The sequence below is a fragment of the Lonchura striata genome, chromosome 3 (assembly GCF_046129695.1).
Source record: "Lonchura striata isolate bLonStr1 chromosome 3, bLonStr1.mat, whole genome shotgun sequence".
Taxonomy (NCBI): Eukaryota; Metazoa; Chordata; class Aves; order Passeriformes; family Estrildidae; genus Lonchura; species Lonchura striata.
In genome coordinates, this window is record NC_134605.1 from 96,344,269 (window position 1) to 96,362,207 (window position 17,939).

The 17,939-nt window shown below is 34.7% G+C and overlaps 1 long non-coding RNA gene across 1 annotated transcript in view; it reads right to left on the minus strand.

Moving 5' to 3' along the window:
* LOC144246013 (uncharacterized) overlaps positions 1-17,551 on the minus strand; it is a 44,862-nt gene extending 27,311 nt beyond the window's left edge. Inside the window, exon 1 of the long non-coding RNA XR_013339615.1 lies at positions 17,523-17,551. This is a non-coding gene — a long non-coding RNA (uncharacterized LOC144246013). The remainder of the gene's footprint in view (positions 1-17,522) is intronic.
* Between the last annotated feature and the right edge of the window lie 388 nt (positions 17,552-17,939).

The window sequence follows — 17,939 nt, forward strand, 5'->3', positions numbered from 1 at the left end:
CAGAAGAGAGCACAGCTTGTGCTCCACTTCCCAAGGTCCTGAGATCCCTCTTGATCATCTGCAGCCTGCTTAAGACTTCATCAGTACCCAGTGGGAAAACCAGTAGCAGGTGATAATGACAGGCTGGGACATTTCTTCTATACTCAGGGCATGCAGGTGCCACACAAAGGAAGGTCATTGCAGTCTGTGATCTTTTAGCAACAGGGTAAATGTTACCAAAGGACCACACACTGCCAACCAGACACCAGGTTTGATTTTTCAGAATATTGAAACCCAAATTGTTTTTATTGTGATCTTCAACTGCAAAGTGAAAGGTCAGGATCTGCTTGTCATCCAGGGGACAAAAGATAATCTAAGCAGTTGGCATGTAACACTTCCTCAATTTGCTTGAGTGATTTTAACTCTTTGTCTTCCAGGTCAGACACTCAGGTTCTCAGCATCCTGCTGCATTAATATTGGACATTGTCCTCCCTTATCTATTAAAATCCTACTAATTGTTAATGAGAACAACAGAGATCTGAATATATGGGCCATTATCATGTATACTTGCTGAACTTCAGTCTTGCCTGGTTTGTTGTCATAATGCTCTTGCACATCAGCCACCTGAATCAAATCAATGGGGTCATTTTTTGTTTATGATTCCCTGCTCCATCTCAAGGTTTGATAGTGGATCTGGCATCATGTGCCAGGGAATTTGAAAGAAATAAGGAATAGCTTTCCCCTGCTTCATTATCACAGGGGTCATCTCCTGTATTTCTATCCTATTCTTCAAGGAATATTATTAGTTTTCTAATCCATACAATGCTCTGTAAGCATTGAAGCTCTCTTAAAGGTCCTTTCTACCTTTTTTTCCCATTACAAGAATAGTGAAAGATAAAGCTTAATGTAGAGTGAACATGTGAAAACCTGTACAAAATAAAACACTTATGGTTAGGAAGAAAAGCCCCATAAATTTTCTGAAGAAACACTTTAAGCTCTATAAATTAAAAAAATCTAAAATATTTTTGATAAAACACTTCAGACGTGCTATCAAGAATCTGGACTGTGTTTTTCTTTTACATTCAGTGAGGTAATTTGCTTCCTGTTAATAACTTGCACCCCTGCAAGCAGATTTTCATCTTCATTCATTGCATGTACAATATCACTTGGGCAGAAGGTTTCCCATGACTATGTTGCTCAACTATCAGAATACATTTTTAGACAAACCAAGCAAATGAAATGCACCTGCTTGGTGTTCTGACACTAATGAACAGACTTGTAAACTGTATCTGAGAAAGTCATGTAAACCCCCACCTGCTAAAACATCACTGTAAGATAAACTACCTTGGATAATTCAGTTCAATTATAAATCTGATTAATTTCATCCACACAGGTACACTCTGTCTAAATCAGTACACAAAGAACACAGTTTACACCTTGGTGAAAACTGGCCCTTTCCATATCTAAATTGTTCTACTTTCTGGTACAGCATCTAAAGTTTGGTCAAGTTTAAGTAAGCTGAAAACCAGAGAAACATATTTTACGTACACTTCCTGAACCATGAATTTTTAATATAAAATATGTTCATAACTAAAAATTTAATTTAATATAGCAAAAAAGTCAAAGTGTATCTGTATATATAAATGAATTTCTACTTAACTTTAATAAAAAGATACAAGTTCAGTAAAACTTGTATCTTTTTTCTTTTCCATTAATATTATGGGTTAGGGGACTTTAAAGGAGGTCAGAAATTGTTCTAGCATAAACAGTAAATGTCTTCATAATATCTTAAATACCTTCTTGTGGAGTTTGCTGCTTAGCCATCCCAGGACCTTAGGGTGAACAGCCTCTAGTTCCTTGAGTCCTCCTGGATGCCCTTTTTGAAGTATAGATGTAGCTCAAGACACTGGTTCAGTCTGTTACATATTAATGCAATTAGTCAAAGTTGTAGCACTGTAATTTTAATTATTTTCATATAAGGAAGTAATACAATGGGTGGTAAAACTTGCAGACTGATTAAATGATAGAGAGAAAGAGAAGTGTTTTAGGTTCTACTTCTTCAGTTTATAGTTCCTTTCATAGAGAAATGTGTATGTTCAATTTAAGTTCTGGTATAGAAGTAGTAGATTTTATTCAAATCCATTCAAAACATAAAACAAAGAATACATTGGGAATTTTGTACATGAGTGCTCCCACCTTTTTTTTTTTCATACAATAATAGTAAGTGCAGATAGGTCAACAGGGACCTTTAATCCTCTTTCATTCGGAGATGAGTAAGAATTTTTGAAAACATATCCAATATTCAGTTCTAAGATAACAGGTAGCAGATTGTATTGAGGGTATTCAAATTATTGAGGGTTTTAAAATTACCAGCTTGAAACAAGTTTGTACTGTCTGTTCTAGGAAGGGCTGGGTATTATATTTCTTGGTCACAATGTTTGTATTAGACACACCCCTAACTGTAGCAAGGCTTATATAAGTAAAGCCTTTTTCAGATGCAGTTCATACTGATTTCACAAACTAAGTCAATAGCAATAAAGAGTATTTTGCTGTTTTAAATTACATATCCTGAAACTCTTTTCAGTATTGAAAACTAACTAAAAGTCACACTTTCATATGATTTTTCAGACTGACAAAAATAGCTTATTTAGACCCCAGCAACAAATGTGATTTGTTTTGAATGCCCTTTCAGGTTTAATATAGGTTATCTTCCTAATTGTTGATAATTATTTAAATAAGTCAGATAGGTATTTGAATGCAACAGATATTGAAAAAACAGCTAAGTGATCAGTGAAGCTTATGAAAGGTCTGATTGCACTGACATTTCCACTGATGTTTTTTTCTAATTTAAAAGTTTGAGTTAGGTCTGATGTTATTTAAATAATGTCTAATTTTACAGCCACTTCTGTGGTGCAGAAAAAAAACCCTATTGAAGTCAAATAAATGGTATTATTCCTTTTTTCTTCTTTCTGGTTACATGAAGAAATGTACCACTCTTCTACTTTCATTGCCACTCCTCTCTGGATAGTGTAAGTCAGTTTAATAACAAGAACGTGCATTTGCTATGGTGCAAGGTAGCTATGAAATGTGATGGGTGCAAAATAAATGGTTCTAGTATATTCTAAGAGTTTTTGTTGTGCAGAGAAATCAACAGAAGCCGGGGATACCAAGACTGATTAATAATTCCAAATCTATATTAAGAAATTCAGCAACTTTTTATAAGACACAAATAATGAAAAATTAATCTTACTCTGAATATGGGCTTTATCTAAAGGAGTTGTTCATCAGATCAGAATCAGACACAATGTTGCTTTTCCCAATGTCAAAGTCCTTTATATGCCTTCTATTTTCTTTTTCAAACACAAAAATCACTAGTGAAAGGTTTAATATTGTCCAGAATTTTTTTTTTTTTTTTTTTGCATGGTGTATTTACTATTTTCATAGCAGAAGTCATATTTCTGTTGTGAACACCTTAGTAAAAGACATAAAGAGAAACATCTCTCTTGGGATTGATTCAATCCAGCAAACTTCCATGTGTCTTCTTTGTGTATAGAAGGAGCTGGGCCAAGAAGATTAGTCTAACTTTCATAAGGCCCAGTTTAGGCAGCAGTGTTACTTCTTCACTTCTAAAGGGTGAAATTGGAAAGAATTTGAGTATGGAGCATCACTTCTTTCATAAGTGTGAATTACACACATTTTCTATATAATATAGAACAGCTCCATATTTCCATTTTAAGAAAGGGTTGGGATAGCTACATACAGAATCACTATTTATTTTGGATAGCTGCAGCAGATAATATGAATTATCTTCCACAGTACTAAATGTGGCAGAACTTCATGTTTTTATTTAATAATTTGTGAGATCTGCATGCCTTTTACTTGTTGAAAGATTTTTGATGAATTTTTTTACAGTGTTTAAAAACATTTTGAATCTGTAGATGCTGAAGCACTTGTATTTTTATCCACAGGATGTGGCTGAATCTTCTCGACATTTCCATTGGGTCTGATCCAGTTCTATCACTCTAACCAGTACTAGTGACACTTAAGACTCTTGTTTAACAGTGCCAAACTTATGCTTGACTCTGGTGCTGGTCTTGAAAAAAATATATTTGAAGCAAATTTCTGAATCATGGCCTGATTTATATAGGTTTCCAAGTACCTACAGCTGCGCCACATTACATTTATATCAGTCTTTTATGTTTTGCATAATATTGTAATTCATACTGTAACAGTGGACACTGCTAGTTCTTTTCTTACATGTGCAAATTTATAATAAATTATGACCTTTTATTGGTAAAAATATTAATGAAGCAGTGAAATTAAGTACAAAAATAATGATTGATATGGGAAGTGTTACTAATTATATTGCATTTTTGTAAATATAATGCAAATATATTTTCCAGTGAAAATATCTCTTGTTATTTGAAATGCTTAATTCAATCTCAAATTTATTTACACCACGTCTAAATACACAGATTCTGTATGCAGGTGTTTTGTGCAGGTAGACCTGTAAAAATAACCCTTTTTTTGTTTTGTCTTAAAACTGTTCTGTAACTTTTAATGATAGACAAATGTAGACTGATTTTATGTCATATATTTTTACACTGGAAACTATAACTTGTAACATTTACTTATTTTTATAATCTTTATGTATTTATTTATAAAGTAAAATAAATAAAATATATTTTATTTCTTTTGAGACATAACTTGGCAATTTTTTTTATTTAGCTAATCTCTTCTGTGTAATTTTTGCAACATTGGGTTCAACTTTATTATCTAATCAGTGTAATGACCTTATACTGCTTTACTCCTTTGCTCATTCTTGGGAATTACTCTTTTTATTACTTTCAGGGCCTTTAAGAACTTTGCCAAGGAAGACTTAAGCTAATATCTATTTATGAGGAAATGGAGACATATGATACATATGTTAACTACACAGGGGTTAAAGGTTAAATCTCATGGAAATAGGTTATATATACGAGTAAAATATATATAAAATACATGTTTGCTGCTGTTGATAAAAACCTTATCCCTTCTCCAGCACATGCTTTCAGGCTCATGCCACATTATTCCTCATGAAGTTCTGCTTTATTTAGTCTCCAGAGTTCAATGAAAATGTTGTGCATCTTTGTAATGGCTTTGCAAAAAAAGGTAGTACTACTTCTGGGTTGGTACTTCTAGCATTTTTCTGTAGTTCTCAATACTATTTTTAGCTACTTGACATAGCTCCTTTGTACAACTCATTTATTTTTAACTGTTGGCAACCTGTGATAGGAAGTTCTCTTGTCCCTGCACTGTCCCTTTGCCATCATCTCCTCCAGAATCTGAACAGGCCCTCAGTTCAACAGCACATGTGCATTCTTGATTTCCATCATTGCTAGTGACCACTTGAAAGATTTTAATGTAACCTTGTGTTGTCAATTATTTCTGAGTACATTATTGCCCTGACTTCTGTGCTGTATCTGCCAGTTATGAGACTTAATCTGGAACTACTGAATCAGGGCTGTGATGAACCTCAAGATGCCTGAAGACATCTCAGTTTACATATGTTGAAATTAAAATTATTCTGAAAGACAAACTTCTAGGAATCTGACATTTTAGTTTGTAATCTAAATTAACTCTTTAGTGTCTTGTAGGTGGCTTTTTGTTTGCTCTGTGTTACAGGAACTTCAAATAAATGGACTTTTCTAATTTATAAACTGTTTGCCATGAGTGAAAAAATTTCTGCCTCTAAGTGACATAATGACTGGAGACACTGAACTTGAGGCCTGACTCCTGCAAAGGTTTTTGTTTTTTTGAGCCTGTTTTTAAGTGGCCTTACAGAAACTAACAGATGTGTACATGTGTGCGTGTATTTACAGGATCAGGCTACAATTTTCTAAAGAATTGTTCGGGACTTAGTTTTTCTATGAGGCTGTCATATGGGATGCAAGAATAGTAATTCTTATTTTATGACTGTCTTTTAATTTTTCCATTTCAGGATTTTAGTGCTGCAGATTGAAGCACAGTTTGCAATAAAATACATATTTATACTACAAGGGGCTGTCTCTTACATGATCTATTAAAATAGTTCTTTGTAAAGAAGCAAGCAATAAATTATCCATCTGTCTTGCACAATTCAAAATGGAAACCCCTAATGGGTGGTTATATGATCTTTATTCTTTACTGGCACATGTATACATGCCTCCTATTAAGCTTTGGTGGATTTGGAAAGAAGGGATTTAATTATTTATTGGCTGCTGAATATCGTATTTTTACTTTACATGTTGGTGATGATTAATTCTTTTTGTAATTTTCTGATGAATTATTTCTGTTTCTGCCTAATCAGCAGGCATACTGTGAAATATAATTGCACTTGAAAGAAAATTACAGTCTCATGAGATGAATAAGTTTGATGATTAAATTACAAAGAATAAAGCAATAACATTCGCATACCCAACCAAGATAAGATACTCATCCTTTGTTGTGCTTTGATGACCTTCATAAAAACAGAGAGTATTTTAAAAAAAAATTCAATGTATTCCAAGTCAGACTATATGAAATTAAATTTGAAAAATCCTAAATAAGATATAGTCTTCCAGTAAATACAAAAAATTCACCTTTTAAAATTAAAATATTGGTCCCGGTCTAGGTTCAACATAATGCAAATCACTGGGGTTGGAAAAAGCTCTTAAAATTGATCAAACCCCATATTTAATGCTAAAATTAATTACTGTACTTGATCACAAATAGGTTTACAGTCTGATGTTCATATCAGTAGGAGGCAGACTTGGTTAGAAGGAACCTTAAAGAGTTCCAACTGCCCCCTCATCACAGGCAGGAATGCCGTAATATTTAAAAAATCCCCACATTTTTAAGACAAGTAAGACTTTGCTTTATATGTAATAGATTTTTGAGTATAAGTAGAGCAAACAGCTATATAGATACATATTATGAAATACCATTATTAAAAGATGTAAAATTAAGTTTTGCTGGATTTTGTGGAGCTCATTTTGAACACCCCCCTGTAATTTTCAAAATGGAATTTGAAGTTGGAACTATGATTCGTGATCTTTGATGCGGAGTCTCAGAAGAGGTTTTTTATGATATTTCTGAGGAATGCTGGGGGATGTGAAAGAAAAAAAACCCTCAATAAATGGACAGAATTAAGATGCTGAGTGCAGTGAAGGTTTGCTTAAAAGAATGATTCAGTAGTCATATTTTAATACACATTCAAATGAGGGTAGCCAGAAGATAAGCCAGTGTAAGTCACTGAAGGCAGTAGGATGTTGTCAGGAGATGCCACATGGTACATGGAATATAGATAATTTGTTGTGAATTTACACACTGCTTGAGTTACTTCTCCAGAATGAAATAGAACTTCTGCTACAAAGTTCCAAAGAACTCTATATTGATTTTTCTAAAGGCTTTAAATGTTTCAGAAATTATTTAATTCAAAACACTTTATTCTGATGTTTTGCTTTTAGTTTGGTTTGTTTTATGTTTGTTTGTCTTTCTGGGCCTCTTCTTGCTAATGCTAGTAACAAGGATTGTCCTTGTTGCTAACTGTTTCATGTTTATTGAATGAAAGAAGATTCTGGGAAAAAAACATAGCTGGACAGTGGTGCTGAGGGAAATGGCATGTAGGGTTTGAAAAATATACTTTATACTATAATGAATACACAAAAAGACCTTTGAAAGGACCTTGACCACAGTAAAAAATGTGAACTACTGAAAGCAGAATAAGTCTTAAAAGGAAAGGCAGCAGAAAGGCATAAGGAGCTTTCTGTGTGTGTGCAGAATGTGAACACAGCTGAGGTTATATCTCTTCAAAGAACCTTCTTAATAGAAGAAGAGTCATAATTTTGCAAGAGTTGTACCTGTTTCTGTTCATACCTATGAATATCCATATAAACTAAATCCAAGTCTAGTGTCTGCTTGGGGTTTTCAGTATTTTAAAGGTCTCTTTTGGTGTCCACAGGGATGAAATGGAATCTTCCTCAAGCAGAAATTCTAGTGGAAAATTGGTTTGTTTTGTTAGTGAGAGGGCAGAAATATTTACAACAGGTGCTCTGATTTTGGTAGGCTACTGGAGAGTGAACACTGGTGACAGCTGGGTTGGAATTCCTCTCATCTAGTACTAAACCTGTCCATGTAAGGCAGTAGAAATAAAGTCATGGTCAATAAAGTAATGGTCAATAAAGCTAAACCACTTGATCTGTGAGCACCTATCTCTTAATATGAGAAGAGATAACTAAATATGAAGACTTCATGGAGCCAGAACAGCAAAGGGTGATAATATTTTTTGATTAATCAACTACAATCTTATTGGTAGTTGATTAAATCATTTAGCAAGGTATTGTGAAGACAGTTGTTTGGGAAGACAGTAAGATTGACTCATGCCAGTAAGATCAACAACTGCTAAAGATATTGTAAGGCAAGGTATTATGTTCTTTTTCAAGCATATACTCCCATGAGTTAGAAAAAATAAATTACTGTCCTTTTAATAATTAAAAAATGTATTTTTTCATAAATTATAGCAGTTTCTATGGACAGGATTATTCATCATCTTGGGGGTAGCATTTATTTTCCTCAGTTTTTAAAATTTGTTTATTTTTTTTTACTACAGATTTTTAGTTAAGAATGACTCTGGTCTGGCCCTTGTTGCTATGATTGATCAGCTGGCAGGAAGATGAAAGAAGAGTATTTCTAAGAATAGAATTAGATTGACTTGTCTGTGTGATATCCTGAATCTTGTTAATCTTGTTAATTATAGGGCATTTTAGATTTTGTCTCAGACTTCACAAATTTGTATTTTTATCTGTCTTAGTGTATCTAAGTCTAACTTTAGCATTAACTTTGAAGTGAATAGATGCCAAGCTCATTGCTTTCTCTGGATTCTTCTTGTAAGATAAATTTAGTTCAAGAGCAGAAATCTCAGCCCTATCATCACAACTTAATTCAAATATCAAATAAATAGGTAATTACTTTGCATTTTGCATTCAGTATCAGAGGTGATTATTCCTTGAGCATGTATTCAAGAAGAGAAAGATAGTGACCTTGATTGTAGTAGGCATTCTTCATTCCAGAACTACCAGTTTTCTGTATTTCAGTTTTGCAACTACGAGGTCTTTCTTTAGAGGTAAATATTAGCAAAAATCCTGGTTTTGTATTTCAGGAATATGAGCGCTTCTGAAGGTCCTTACTGCTATGCTTTCGTAATGTTTCCAGTTTTGAATCTGAATCTTTAAACTGTAATTAAGGCAGTGGTCTTTAAAGTAGCCTCATCTTCCCTCATATTAATAGTATTTGAAATGCTGTCATGTATTTATTATTGAAGCTAAGAATGGGTTAGAACAGAATCAGAAGTTTCACTTTGAAAGTCCAGTGCATTGTAGAGTCTAGGAATGAAAGAGATGTGTCCAGTTGATTAATTAGGAAGCTATCAGCCCTCAGGGAATGAAGATATTTTGAAGCAGAAATTTGACAGAAAAGATTTGAGGCAATTGTTTTCTTTATTCTCACAAAATTCACTGAGAAAGTTTCTCATTTAACAGCTTGCCAATGACACAAAACATATTAGACAGCAATTTCATATGAACTTGGAGAACTATTAACAAAAGGTAGGTATAGAAAGCTGGTACATTTTTCACATTACAAGTGATAAATGGATGTATTCCTCAGGGCCTTAGGAAGGTCACATTTTAATAAGATTAAATTAGTGAAGGGAGACAATAAGCATATAAGTCACCAATTGCCTAGTTAAAGAGCAGCTATTGATATAAAAAAAAAATAGGGAAAACAGAGATATTTTCATTTATTACACTGAATTCAATAACTGGTCAAATAATCTCAAGAATGGTAAAACCAGTAAAGTGTAACATAAAAGAAGTCTTGCTCAGTGATGTGTATTTTGTTTTAACTCAGTTCAAATATGGCCTATTTTGTGACTGATAACCCTGCCAGTTTGAGATTAGGGACAGATATATCATTGCACAATTATAACAAGATGTCTTGCTCAGTCGTAGGCAAAACAAACAGTATGGATCAGGGCTGACCAAAATGCCACTGAAGAAAAAAAAGACAAAACCGCAACAACCACCAAACATGTCAGAGTCTTGAACAATTTTTTTGTTACTCTGGAAAATCATAAAGTGTGAAAGTAACCAATTTACTACCAAATTTTACTTGAACCTCTGTGAAAAGTCTTTTTGCCTGATCTGCACACCACTAAATGTATACAGTAGTATCAATCCTTCTTCCTCACTCATCTCTATAAGGGTAAATTCAGACTTCAGAGTCATCAATCCCAAATATTTTTCAAAGAATATGAGATATTAGCACTGAAATTTGATAGAGAAAATCAGTGCTGAATATCACACATATACAGCTTTAATAAGGCAGTAATAAGAAAGCACTGCTTAGTATAAGAATGCTTGGCTAAATTACTTTAACACCTGGTGTACCATGCCTCACTACTTTGCACATACAAAAAACCCTTTTCTTAAAGCTCTTTTACATCATTCTCTTAGCAAGAGTGCAGATGAGAATTTTCTGTATTCGATTCAATTGCTTGCTACTGTGGCTAGATGCAGATACATATTCACTGAACTTTTTGGGCACCATTATTCCTATGAGTAGTTATATGTTCAAGTTAATTATATGTTATATCCCATTTGCATTTGAAAAATGTGTATGATTTCAGGAAAAGAGAAATTTTTATCTTTTATATTAATAGTGTTGATATTTGTAATTTATGTTAATCTACCCTCAAAAGTAGTGACCTTTTAGGTAATCTACATGACTGTTTGCTTTCCCTTTAATTATAGGAACTTTTGTAAATCAAGCAGTTCTTCCAGCGTGAAAGAAGCATAAGCTTTTTCATTAGACTGCTCTTCACATGTTTAGTTTTATTTTGTGTTGTGAAATTAATGGAGATTTTTAATGAGGCTGCCAAGTAGATAGCATATGGTAAACTGAAAAGTAATATCAGTTTATTGTAATTTTTTAATATTTCTTTATTTTTAATATTTTTGTAAGGTTTACTGTCCTATTAGATCTATGGGTTAGTCTTTGTTTGGAGGCTTTAATAAGATTTCCTAAATAGATGGCTGGTGGAAAAATTCATCATATAAAACAATGCAACTCAGAAATTCATGGTTATAATTTAGTTTGTAGGGGCAGGGAATCATGAGACATATTTCTTATTTCTAAATTCAAATGAATAGACATGCCTTCCTAAATTATGCTTTTCAATTTCAAAAGCAAGATCAATATACTTAAAATTATATGAAGTATATTTTATCCCTTGCATAGTGGCTCAGGCTTTTACTCTTCCCTTTTAAACATCCTGTCAGTAAATCATGCTGGGCAGATAGAGAGTGATTTATATTAAATAATAATGATGGAAATATATACACAAGGAAAATGCAATTATCTACACAAAAAAAAAAAACCCCAAACCAGTTTCATAACAATTATGATTGTTTGTCTCATTTTCTATGGAAACAAAGTGTATGGGATTATACTGTCTCCACATCTGTCCCTTTGCCTCTGCTTCCTTACTCAATGGATAATTTCTAGCAAATGGTATGTATGGTTCAGAGACAATAAATTCCTACAAACTGTGGCAGTCAAAGAGAAAACCTCTCTGTGAGACCCTAATACTGACTGAAAGAATGCAGCAAGGTCATGGATTTATTGACATAATGGAGAAATATTGCAAATCCCATACTGGGAAACATTCAGTTGGACTTTATTCTTTCATTATGTGTCAACACATTAATGCACCTATTAAATTTTGTCTTTGACATAGATTCTTTGTTATATAGTAAGTTCATGCTTTGGATTTTGTGCACTTCCACTGAACAGCCAGTTGATTATGAGACAGAGCTCATTGAAGACTAGAGCTTGGGAGGTTTAGTGCTTGCAGGGAATTTTTTTCCCTCATGCAAAGCTATGGTATAAAACAGTACAGCCTCAGTGTGGTAGTTACTTTGTGGGCAGACCTTAACCTGCAGTGAAGTTCCAGCCTTTGTAGGTTCTTGTTGGCAATCATAGTGACTATCCTCTTTTTGTACTCTCATGAAAGTGATCACAGAACTGGAACACCCCTTGTATGAGGAAAAGCTGAGAGTAGGGGTTATTCAGCCTGGACAAGAGGAGGCTTTGGGGAGACATTATAGCACCCTTCTAGTACTAAAGGAGACCTATAAGAAAAAAGGGAACAGAGTTTTTTGCAGGATCTGTTGTAACAGGACAGGGGGTAAATGGTTTTAATTGAAGGATAGTGGATTTAGGTTGGGATTTTTACATAAAGGTTTATATGAAGACTTTTACATAATGAGACACTGGCACAGGGGGCCAGAAAGGTGGTGGACGCCCCATATCTGGAAACATTCCAGATGAGGCTGGACAGGGTTCTAAGCCAACAGATTTGCTTGAAGACATCCCTGCCAGTTGCAGGCACCTTGTACTAGATGGCCTTTAAAGGCTCTTTCCAACCCAAGCTATTCTAGGATTCTATGGTTTGTGCTTTTCTCTTCATTAGTATATTTCATGCCAAGATTCAGGGGCTTCTAGCTCTAATCCTGGGCTTGCTATGCACTGCAGTAGTCGTGCAGGAACATTAATTAAACCAAAGATTTTGAACTGTGCTGAACAAGCCTTGATGGTTTCAGTAAAAGTAGTCACCACAGCTGATAGAATCACAAAGCTTTCAGCTGAATCTTAGGTCTCTGAAGAATACTTGGGCATTAACTACCTTCTGTATTCCCTAATCTGTTTACTAATTCAAGGGGCCATCCTAACCTCTTTCCTCTTGTGATATATGCTCATGCTACATTTATGTATTTGATATTGTTTAAACAATAAAGACTTTATTTCTACCACCAGAAACACCAGGATCCTGGGCACTGATCATACAAAATGTTATACAAAACAAACTGTTGTTATCTTTTTTTAGATAAAGAACAGAGCTCATTTCAGCTGTATACTCAAAAAAACAAAAGACATTACCATCATAATTTAATTGTGATGTTATTTACATTTTGGGACTGCCTGGAAGTCTTCATCAGTGTCAGTGTGCCATTATGCTGTGTGAAAAACAAAGCAAAGACACAGTCCTTATTCCAGAGAGCTAATGATTTGCAAAACTGCAGAATACTAGCACATTTTTATGTGAGCTTATATCTGAATTATTATTATCTAACCTCTAATGTTCCTTTTACTATTTTATGGGTTGCATCATCCATTGCTATTTTAGCATGGTGTAGAACATTGACATGTTACATTTTCTATTACTGAGATAAAGAATGAAATTATTTGAAACAATTTTGCAATCAATAATTTTATTTTGTCAAAACTTGACAGGCAATGCTCCTTTTCTTTTTTTTTTTCTCTCTGACAACTGGATGTGATGACTAAAGCTATTATAATCCATAGGTAAACAGAGGGGAGGAAATTATAAAAATAGTGTATTTGTGACTGGAGAGCTTAAAAACAGTAGCCATAAGCAAGGCATTAATTCATTTTATAAAAAAAAAACATGCATGTGTCATTCAGGAAAGATACTTTTATTGCTCTCACCAAAGTAATAAATCATGGTAAAAAACTGTTATGAAAATACAGCCCTGCACAGGGGAAAAGGAAAATAGTTGCTATGTCTGATGACTAAAGAGAGAAAAATGTATTGTCATCATTCAGAAACCTTCCAGAGTGCTGAGGAAGAACTGGAAGAAGTGGGAGCTCAGCCCACGTGTAAGATGTGTTCCTGGGCTTCCTTCCTGGCTCACCTTGCTCAGGCTGTACTCTTTTCTCATCTCTAGCTCAGCTGGCAGTTCACTCTTGAGCAGCTCCTGTTGAAGATGTTTTTGTTCTGGCAGAGGGTCTCAGCTTCTGCCTCTTGCTGGTTCGTTGTCTATTGACAGGAGGTGGAGAGGAAAAAAGGGATGTAGAAGGGCAGGATATAAAAACCAGAGAACTTTGAAAATTCTCATTGTGTGTGAGATCTGTGGTGTCTCAGTGATCTGCCTTGCACATTACAGAAGTGGGCAGGGAATAAATCAATACTACCAGGGCAGAAAACTGAAGAAAAAATTATTTCATCTAGGCCCAGTGGAAAATTGAATCTGGCCATATCAGTACCAGTAGCTTCAACAGTGCAAGGGAATGTACTCGAGCAGTTGAATTTGATCAGCTGGCAAGGAGTTGCTGACCATGGTTTCAGATAATGCCAACCAGGACCTGCTCCTGCACGTAGTGTGGGAATTGCACAGATGCAGAACTGTTCCCATTTGGCTGTTTGCATTGAAGGAGAAATTCAAATTGTAACTGCTCAGCAGTGGCAATTTGTGACCAAGGAATTATCTGGCTTTACAAGTTGTAAATTCAGCGATGATAACTGGGTCAGGCCATGATTGTCTCAGGCCAAGGCATGATCTGATGTGCTTAATTTTCAAGTGTAAATATAATTTGTGTGTCCAGCTTTGTAACTCTAGTTCTTATCAGTTTATCTCAAAAAGAAACAGTTTTATAATTACAGCTTTGGAGGCTCATGTCTTCCAGAGACCTCTAAATTATTAATCAAACTAAAAGTCTTTGAAAATATCAAGTAAGAGATCCTTATATCTGTGATTCAGAATTTTAGGCTGGCAAAGACTTTTTGCCCCATGAGCTCACATTTCTTCTACTTAACTTTTAATCAGAAAAGTGTTTATGTGAATGCTTCCACTCTAAATTCCCAAGCCATCCTGTGGCTGTCATCATGTTAATGAGCAAAGATCATGTCTCTATTTTTCTCTTCCTCACTGACCAGAGGTGGCCACAGTGTCTCTGTGCATAAACAAATGCATGCTAAGACTTAGTTTCCTATGTTTTATCTCTGATATTCACATACAAATATGTTTAAAACCAGTATATTTTCCTTAAGCAAATCTTTAATTCTATAGAGCTAAGCAAATAAGACTAGCAAAAAGAGAAGAAATATGTGTGAATAAAGAGGTTAACAAAAAAAATTGTATTATCTAGTAAATCTATGTTGTGTTCTCTTTCAGTGAAAAGATCTAGCTTCAGCTCTAGTTTCTGGTCCCTTTCTGTTGTGACATTCAAATTCCACAGTAATACTTGCCAAGCAGCCTGTGTAGCTACATGTGAGCTAACACAATGTCCGACACTGAGAATGCCAAAGTCACAGCTGCTTAGGAGAATCCTGCCCTTAGGCTCTCTGCCACCTTGTAAGATATAGTAATGGTAAAGTGGTCACTTACACATGTGTCTTTCAGAGGTGAATTGCTGACAGTTAAGTTTCGAGGTTGATAATTTCTGACTGATCCATCAAGAGCTTGCTTGAACCTGCTGAGGTTGTCTCTCTGGCAACAGTGAAACAAAAACACACTTTTTCCTGCTGGCAAATGGACCATGAAGAGCAAGTTTTTATATTTCTGTTCCTTGTGATCTGACCAGTGTGGTTGGCTTGAGGCATGATGGAATAAATTCTCAAATAAGGAGGAAGAAGAGAATGCATTCTTTGTTCAGGTGACTATAGTCTGTACTTGGATGGCTCCTGGTGATGCTGCTCACCCTTGGCAGTTAACAGATGACTCTCCCAAATGGTTTTCCCCATTTTTTAATAGAAGTTGCTATTGTTACTTTTATGGTTGCGGACTAAGCAACATGTGCCTCCCAACACTGCAGTCACCAGATGCCATCCTTTCATTTGTGCTCTGACCAGGCAGTTACAAGCTTTTGGTAACAATCTGTTTCATTTAGCTGTAGAGCTGGATTGTAAGTGAAAGAGTGAAGTTTTTTTCTAACTGAAGTTAAACTTGCCAGCCACCATAGGTTGGCATCCTCAATTTGTTCCCTGGCCTCTTCTTGGAGTGAAGCAGTATTCTATTTCCTGTCCATCAGGAAAGAGCCCCAAACTGCATTTAGTTCTTACCATCACAGAAATTCATAGGAAGTCTGCATCAGAAAATTTTAACTTAGAGAGAAGGACACAAAGTAAAAATTTACAAAATTTTTACTTTAAACTGACACTTAAAAATGAAATATCAATCTGCATCCTGTCTAGATAAAACTTAATCTTTTTCAGACCTTTCATTCAATGAACTTGGATGATATTTATTGTAAAACTGTTGATTTAAATAAAACCTTACTGTTGGAGCCCAGGGCACAGAGAATATTTCTCTGCCTATCCTGAGAAGTCCTGATCCCCAGGAAAACACTGCTTTTAAACTTTGTCCATGGAGAAAGCATCCAAGACTTTGGGATGAATTGGAATCTATGAGTGTTTGAAATATATGGTAGAATAGTTTATCACAGGGTGAGAAACTAGGGTTTTGGGATTTTAGTATGGAGGTAGGTGACAAAATGGAGGATTTTGGGCATTTCTGATCTCCTTCTTGCTCTTCATCTACTCCATTTTCTGCAGTGTTGGGAGCAGAGGGTGATTGTTAGAAAAAAAACACAATGCAGATGTTGAATAGACAGAAAAATTTGTTATTGGTAGAAAGATAGAAATAAAATACATTCTAAGAGTTAATTGGACAAAATAGCTTTAAGAGACCTTGAATCTGTGTGTCTTGTGACTTTTTGGTGCCTTCTTTTTTACGCTAAGTCTGAGATGCAGACAGTGTGCAGAGCTTAGGATAAGAGAAAAATAAACAACAACCTGAAGAACAAAAAAACAAAAGTCTTGTTCATCTCTCATTCCTGGCACAGAACTTTTTAAGGGTCTCCCCAATAGGGGGACCCAAGAGGAAGGTTTTAACACCCTACAAATTCTTTAGATTCTGAAAACATTACTTCTAAATACTTAAAAGAATGCCTATCAAATTCTGGCATGGAGTAGAATTTTTCTCATGGAAGAAAGCTCTATTTCTTCACAAACAGTATTTATATCCAAATAATTTTGTGGTGATCTGAATGACCACTGATTAATTTATCTGGTGTAAATGGAGCATTTTTCACAACATCAGTATAATATACAATCATGGTCTGATTTCAAGGCATTATTTTTAGATATTTTTAACAGTAGCACACAGTCAAATTATGAAATTAGGTACCCCTTGTGCTTAGTCACAACCGTTTTGTACAAACATCATCTCTCAAACTCCCATAACCATGTCTTACATTTTTTCAATTAGTAGTTTTCCTTTTTTATCTCAAATCTCCAAAGTTGTGTACTGAGAGGCATTGATACTATGTTAAAAGAAACAATCTATTTTTTGCACACCAATATATACAATATTTACGTAATACAGTGATAATCTCCCTCCCACTGTGTGTGAAATAACATTTCTCAGGCATGGTGCTAAAGCTGTAAATCAAAACAGAGTCAGTCTAAAATGTGTGCTTTTCATCCTCAAGTACATAAAATATGCATATTAAATTAAAAAGCTTTGGAATTCATGAATTACTGTAGCCTGGAGTTAGTAATAATTTATATCTTATGAAATTACTTTGGTAATTATTCATGGAAGTGACTCAATAGTAAAACATAGATACCACTGTACCATTGCAATACATCCCAGATTACTTAAAAAGGAAAAACCTTTTCTCACCTGATGTAAATCAGTCTTGATGTCTTGATTCTCCCACAGTAAAGATCAAACTGAGTTTTTCAGTCAGTGTCTAGGAAGCATTTGGAATACAATATCTAATAATAAAGGCTAAATATGTAGGGGAAGCTTGATATCTATTATGGGCTCTTTGATTCCTTACAAATATAAGGATTCAGTCATTTTTTTGCACTATTTCCTCCTTTCAGATTCTGAAGACGTACTGCCTTTTTTATCCAGGAAAGAAAATTCAGGCAGAGAGTGAAAGTGAGGGTGCTATGGAAGATTTTATTTTCCCTCCAATAATTTAACTACATATATCATTAAGAAAATTGCACTGTTGACTGCAGTAGAAACAGATTTACAAGGGAAGCTAGGCTGGGGCTACCGATGAGAGTGTAAATATGATTCTGCAGTCAG